Raw genomic sequence first — 6,426 nt, 5'->3', positions numbered from 1 at the left:
CAAACTGTAATCACCGAAAGAGTCAACTTTGCTTGAACTCAACTCTGACATCTGCTCGGCATGACACCTCACAGGGAGACGCCATGTTGTTTATACGGAGTTTATTCTCGTCTTCTTCCGGTTGACGTTCAGGCTCTTTCACGCTGCAGCGCCACCTCAGGTCAAAGTATGTCATGCTCTAATGTATCGTGTTTTTCTTTTCTGTGCTTTAATTTGTCTACAAAGTGAAAATAACTATAAGAGCTTTTAAGTATACACAGACATGCGCTTCTTAAATTTAGCTTAATTGGCTCCACAGGTAGGAAGTAAAAAAGTAAAAAAAAAACTTCCTTGCTGTACTTAATTTTTACTCCCTACATTTTTAAACAAATATCTGTAGTTTCCACTCCGTATATTTTCAAAACAAACTCGTTACTTTGGGTTTAACGCATTTGGGGGAAGTTAATATTTCACGTCACTGCAGGCCTTCAAACAACGAGATTTGAGCCTAAACAGTGACACATGAAAGGCAGTCGCGTTTTAATCAGTAGAGATGAAAGAGCAAACCATGTACCGTAGTTTTGATTTATTTATTTTTAGCACAACACCAGAACAACCCCACGTGCCCATAATTTGCGGTACTTCAGAAAAAAAGGAGTGAACATAAAGGGAGTAAAATGTTGTGGCAGGTAATTTCAAATGCAGCATTTCTATCACCTCAACAAACACTAACTGTGTCACAGTGTGTTGCTAGCTAAAGCTCCACTTGCTGTATTTCACAGGAAGAGAAAAGAATGAGAGCTAACTTCACTCAGAGATATAGAAAGAAAGAGAAAGAAACCAGGCTGTATTTAAAGGTAAGGACTGCTTAGTAATATTTGATAAAATGTAATTGTATTTTAACAGGGACATAAAGTGCTTGTCTTACTCCCTTCTTCTAGCTCGAAATTACTTGCCAAGTGGTAAGGACCGTTCATGGTCACACGGTGAGAACATTGGTGTTGACTATGAAGAGATATGGTCAGACAGGGGAGGGGCCAGTCAGATTTATCAACTCAACCTCCTTAAAGCATGGAGAGAGGCTGAAACCAATCTCTAGTGAGCCCGGTTAAGGAAAGAGATGAGTTGGTGCCTGAGATGCCAAATTCCAACATCCTCATTCCCGCCATTGAGATAACACTCACACAGGCCCAGAGAGCAGATGTTGCTGCATTGCAGATGTGTTATACCCCCTGCCCAGCCGAATGACTCTCAAAAAGAAAATTTTGCAGAAAATCAATGTGATCGCTTGGATCACTGGAATTATCATCTCGATATCTCTTGTCCTTCTTTCATTTCAGACGTCTTGAAAACAAGTTTTAACAAAGTCCTGGAGAAGTGCCCAATGCTGGAGGACCTCCTGCTTTACCCCTGGCTCAGATAAACTCCTCTCTGACACAAACACACACGCATACTGAATTCACATCTTGCCATACAAATGTGATACAGTAACCAACTTTCTTTCTTTCAGAAAAAAGAAATTGGGAGATTCAAAAATTTCCTCACAGTAATGTTTGCATCAGTCTATCAGATGAATCCCCTCCAAGTCCAATATTTACATCAGTTAAAGTGATAATGCTTGGTGTCTACTTTCAGCCACCGCAGTAGAATGCCAGGAATGAATCTCATTGAAATTGTAGTTGCATTTGCTATTTAATTTAATTGTCATGGATGATACACAGACAACCCAACAGCAAACAGAGGAAAACAATGGGCTTAATACACAGAGGGATAAATGAGGGAATAAGACACAGGATGAGAGCACAGCTGCCAGAAATCACAAACAACAAGACCATGGGGAAGGAAAACTGAAAACACTAACATAGTCTAAGGAGCTTAGAAAGAAAACGTCTGGACTTCTTTAAGTTGCTTGAAGACGTTCAAGCAAAGTTTAAGTTCTTTTCATCCGAGAAGGTGAAACATCTTCAAGCAACTTCAAGTCCAGACGCTTTCTTTCCAAACTCCTTAGACTACGATGACCTAGATGACTGAGAACCTTCACAGACATGAAAACACTAACATAGCACACAAGACTATCAAAGTAAACAGCAAACAAGAGACTTTTACAAAGACACAGAGTTGACACAGAGACATGACTGACTGGGGAGAAATTGGGGAACATGGAAAGAAGAATGACTAGACATGACACGTGGGACACAGGGGCAAGGCAAAGTAACAGAAACCTAAAGCCTAAGAATATAACACAAGAAGAAAACAATAAAGAGAACCAAAAACATACATAAGAATAATCAATGAATATAAATGAACAAACACAAAACACTGGGTCACAGACTCAGTACCATGACAGTTAAATGTACAATAATAAATACTTTAATCAGATGACAATGTAGCTGACACTGTGTTTATAGTGTGTGGTCAACCACAAATCTTCATACTGTCATCCATACATGAGGTCTTTATACAAACGATGAAAGATAATGAAAGAAACTGTTTAATTGATATGAAATGATTGAATTATATGAAATATTATGGCTTTGTCTGCCAGAGTGTTTTTCTGTAAACTACTTTGAACTACTGGCAGTCAGTGAAGTCACTGAAAGGCAAGATTCTATGTTGTGTTGCCGTAGTTTCCAGAGTTTACTTATAAAGCTCACTTACAGAATTCAGTTAGAAAAGTCAAGCATTTGAAGGGCGCACATTTGAAGGAATATTAACTCAATATTAACTCATTACGGTTTACATTTTCGAGTTTAAAAGTTCTCCGAAATTACAATGAAAAAGGAAACAAGAAAAATTACCACTCCAGCCGATAAGAAAGATTCAGGAGATCAAGGTAAGTAAAATAATAAAATCAAATCCTGGTAAAATCCAAATCCTAGAAATGTTGACACTGTGTGAATCATTTTTAGAGCAATTGAATCATATGTTTGATTGAAATAGCTTTAATACAAGATGTCTAATCAAAGAAAGGTTAGCGGTCTTTTGGTAAAATAATGTAATAAGTTTATTCTTGGACTCAACAGTAAAAACAGACCAACAAGTGTCATCAAGATCTAAGACTTAGTAAACCTAGTATCAATTCGCACTGGTCAGTTTTTTTATCCCAAGAATAACTTGTGATAATTTAAGCAAAAGCAATTTCAAATTCTTGCCAAACTGCTTCCAGTCCTGATGTCGGGGACTCTTTTTCACCACTGTGTTGTTGTCGTTTATAGATTGTAAGAGCAGGACTGCTAAAAGAAAGGCCAGTCCTGAAAAGAAGACCCCAATAAAAAGGAGGAGGGTCGCTGAGCAGCTGGTCCTTCCACCAGCTCAGATGTGGTCAAAGGAGTGAAGCGCAAGGTTGTGCAAGATGAAGAGGGCACAACAAAGAAAGCAAAGAAGGCTAAACTTCTCGACCATATGAGCGGTGACAAGGAGCAAGCATCCTCCTTGTTGGACTCTGGTAAAGGTAGGCTAATTAGTTGAATAAGGGGGTAGATTAAGTGTGGTTGCTAGGTTTAAGATATTAGTGTTTAGTGTTTGTGTCTATCATCCAGTGAGCTGATGTGCTTTTGGTGTTTTCCACATCTCCAGACTTGAATAACAACAGGTGTGCGCAAAAAATGGCAAAAGAAAGGCCGCGGAGACAACAGAGAGTCACCCAAGAAAAAAAAAAAGGAATGTGGACCAGGACAAAAAATCAGTGGCAGACCAAAAACGTAAGTAGCAAGCAGCTTGGGTTTTATATTCAGGGGAAGGGCAAAAGGAACATTTAGGCTACAGAGGAGAGTAATTTGTGTCACAGCTGTAATAAAACAAGATTTGTTGTTTTGTCTGTTCAGGTGAATTCCAAGCCAGATATGTGGAGGAGCACCAGCTCGGAGAAGGAGGCTGCGGAGCAGTGTTTGCTGGCTACCGGATAGAAGATCGTTTCCAGTAAGTGTTCAGATGATGGTAGTAAGACAGGCAGTAACGCAGATAATGGATAATATCGTAAACTGAGACGTCTGCTGTGTTTCCACCTTTCATTATGTCATACTGAGGAAATGCTCACCAATGCTCTGTGTCTTCTAGGTTGCCATCAAACACATTCCCAAAAATAAAGTCTACTGCAAAGTGGCGGTAAGCGTCCAACACTTGAATCAGTTTTACATTACTGGATTGAATGCGGCGTTCCTCATCATCCACTTTGTTGTAATATTTCAGGATGAAAGCGGGAAGAAGCTCTCAGTGGAAGTGGCCATTATGGTTAAACTTGCAGGTGAAGCAGAAGGGTCAGTGGGAATATCTGCACCTGTGTCCTTGCTGGAGTGGTTCGACCTTGGCAAAGAGCTGATCCTGGTGCTGGAGAGACCTGTCCCGCTGTGGACCTGCAAAAATACAAAGCAGAAAATGGAAGAACTTTAACAGAGGACAAGGCCAAGGTAGGTTGACTGGAAGAACCTTAGACTGTACAGCATTCAATCAAGGCAGAAAAGCATGAACTCATTATTGTTTTTCATCTTTTCCAGGTCATTCTGAAGCAACTTGATGCTGTAAAGGAACTTGAGGATAAACACATCTTTCATCGGGACATCAAGGGACAAAACATTCTGATTGAGACCGGCTCAGATGTGCCTCGTGTTCGCATCATTGACTTTGGACTGAGCTGCTTTGTTAAACAGCGATCTCTGTATCGCATCTTCTATGGTAACATATTCTGCTCCTGCTTTTCACAGATGTAACAATTTGTGTCTTTTGTTTTAGAAGAAATTGCAATTGTGTCTGTTTGTTAGGCACTCCTCTTCACATCCCTCCCGAGTGGTACATTAGGAGCTGCTACAGGTGTGGACCCACCACGGTGTGGCAAATGGGAGTGGTGTTGTATGAAGCGCTCATGCACGATACTTTAGTACCGCGAGGTTCCTCACAAAGAAACTGAGCATCAAAAAGCGTCTGTCCACAGGTAAGAAAACTTCACACTTCCAGATTCACTGATGCCTTGGATCACTAGAACTATCATCTTCATCTTTTGATCTTTTCTTTCTTTCAAGAATGCCGGAATTTCTTGGACGCATGTTTAGCTATAGTCCCGGAGAAGCGCCCAACACTGGAGGAGCTCCAGCTTCACCCCTGGCTAAGATAACACACACAAACACACAATTCACACCTTATCATATAAGTATGATACATTGTAGTAATTCCTTTCTTTTTTCTGTTGGACAGGAATAGATAGAATGGGTCAATCTTAAAAAATAAATAAATAAAAATTTAGCTTTTTTGGAGTTCTTGTAACCCCCCAGCCATCCCAGGAAAGGGATCTCTCTTTGAATGGGCTTTCCCGAGGTTTCTTCCCATCGATCTGGCCCCCTGGGAGTTTTTCCTCGTCTTCATAGAGAGCTTGGGCTGGGTCAGGAGCTCCATCAAAACGTCTTTATTTGATGACTTTAAAATAAAGATGTGTTTTACTTAAAGTAAAATTTGATCAAAATAAAACTTGTTAATTCATCTTTGCTGAGGATTCTCCTTCATTACTATTTTGTTTTGTTTTTTTGTTTTGTTTGTTTTACCCATGGTGCATTTTGACAAATAAGAAACTGAATCAGGTTAAAGTGTGCACAAAGACAGTCACACTGCAAATGATCTGAAGACTTGCATCTGTTGCTCTAACCCCCAACTAGTTTAGACAGATTTCCTGGTTCTACCAGAGGTTTTTCCTTCAAGAAGGGAGTTTTTCCTTCCCACTGTTGCTGAGTGTTTGCTCATAGTGGGTTGTAAAAGCATAAAAGTTAATAAGAGGCATTCATAGCAGAGTTATCACAGCGGGAACTATATAGCTTAAATGTACAATTTCTACAGGACGAATTATAACTTCATTATGTAAAAGCTCCTGTGGATAATTCTCCTATTTGTAACTTTACACAAGAGAAAGTTTGCTGTCACACTATTATAACAGGTTGGATTTTGTCCTCTGAGTTGAGCCTTTGGTTGCAGTTTATTGAAGAATTTCCTCTAAAGTAGCTGTTGATAAAGATTTAAAGTCCTGTTATATACAGAAATATGCTTTAGTTCATGTTTTTACATGTCTGCCTCAGTGGATCAGTAGAAGATCTGGCACAGGAAACTAGATGATGAAAAAAGGGTACGAATACACATATATATCTATATAGATACAGATATATATACACACACACACAGGTTGCAATGTAGTATTTTCATTTTTTCTTAGCATTTCTTTAACGTCTTGGTGCAAAAGAATACCTGCATTTGTGTGTAAAGAAATGTTACATATATACTAAAAACAGCTGGAAAAAAGAACTACAAATTTGGAAAGGAATTTATTCATGTTCTTACTCATAGATGGAGTACATGGTTTAAAAACACTGAGGAAACAGATATGAGGCGGCTGTATCAACATAAAAACATTAATACAGTTAAATGAATAAAAGTTGCACGCTTAAACTTATTTCTCTACAGTTTGTACAA

The 6,426-nt window shown here is 39.1% G+C and overlaps 3 long non-coding RNA genes across 3 annotated transcripts; all 3 read left to right on the top strand.

The window, feature by feature from the left end:
- Nucleotides 1-674: 674 nt before the first annotated feature.
- Nucleotides 675-1,495, top strand: LOC109198455 (uncharacterized). The gene is made up of 2 exons (XR_003217300.1): nt 675-836; nt 1,320-1,495. It is a non-coding gene; the product is annotated as an uncharacterized LOC109198455 (long non-coding RNA).
- Nucleotides 1,496-3,984: 2,489 nt separating this feature from the next.
- Nucleotides 3,985-4,488, top strand: LOC112844576 (uncharacterized). The gene is made up of 3 exons (XR_003217299.1): nt 3,985-4,083; nt 4,168-4,385; nt 4,473-4,488. It is a non-coding gene; the product is annotated as an uncharacterized LOC112844576 (long non-coding RNA).
- A 6-nt stretch (nt 4,489-4,494) lies between these two features.
- LOC109198452 (uncharacterized) lies at nt 4,495-5,141 on the top strand. The gene is made up of 3 exons (XR_002059250.2): nt 4,495-4,650; nt 4,737-4,906; nt 4,995-5,141. It is a non-coding gene; the product is annotated as an uncharacterized LOC109198452 (long non-coding RNA).
- The last annotated feature ends 1,285 nt before the right edge of the window (nt 5,142-6,426 follow it).

Source organism: Oreochromis niloticus, unplaced genomic scaffold (assembly GCF_001858045.2).
Source record: "Oreochromis niloticus isolate F11D_XX unplaced genomic scaffold, O_niloticus_UMD_NMBU tig00000303_pilon, whole genome shotgun sequence".
In the NCBI taxonomy this organism is placed as follows: Eukaryota; Metazoa; Chordata; class Actinopteri; order Cichliformes; family Cichlidae; genus Oreochromis; species Oreochromis niloticus.
Note: the sequence above shows the minus strand (reverse complement) of the source record. Positions and strands in the feature narration are given on the sequence as shown.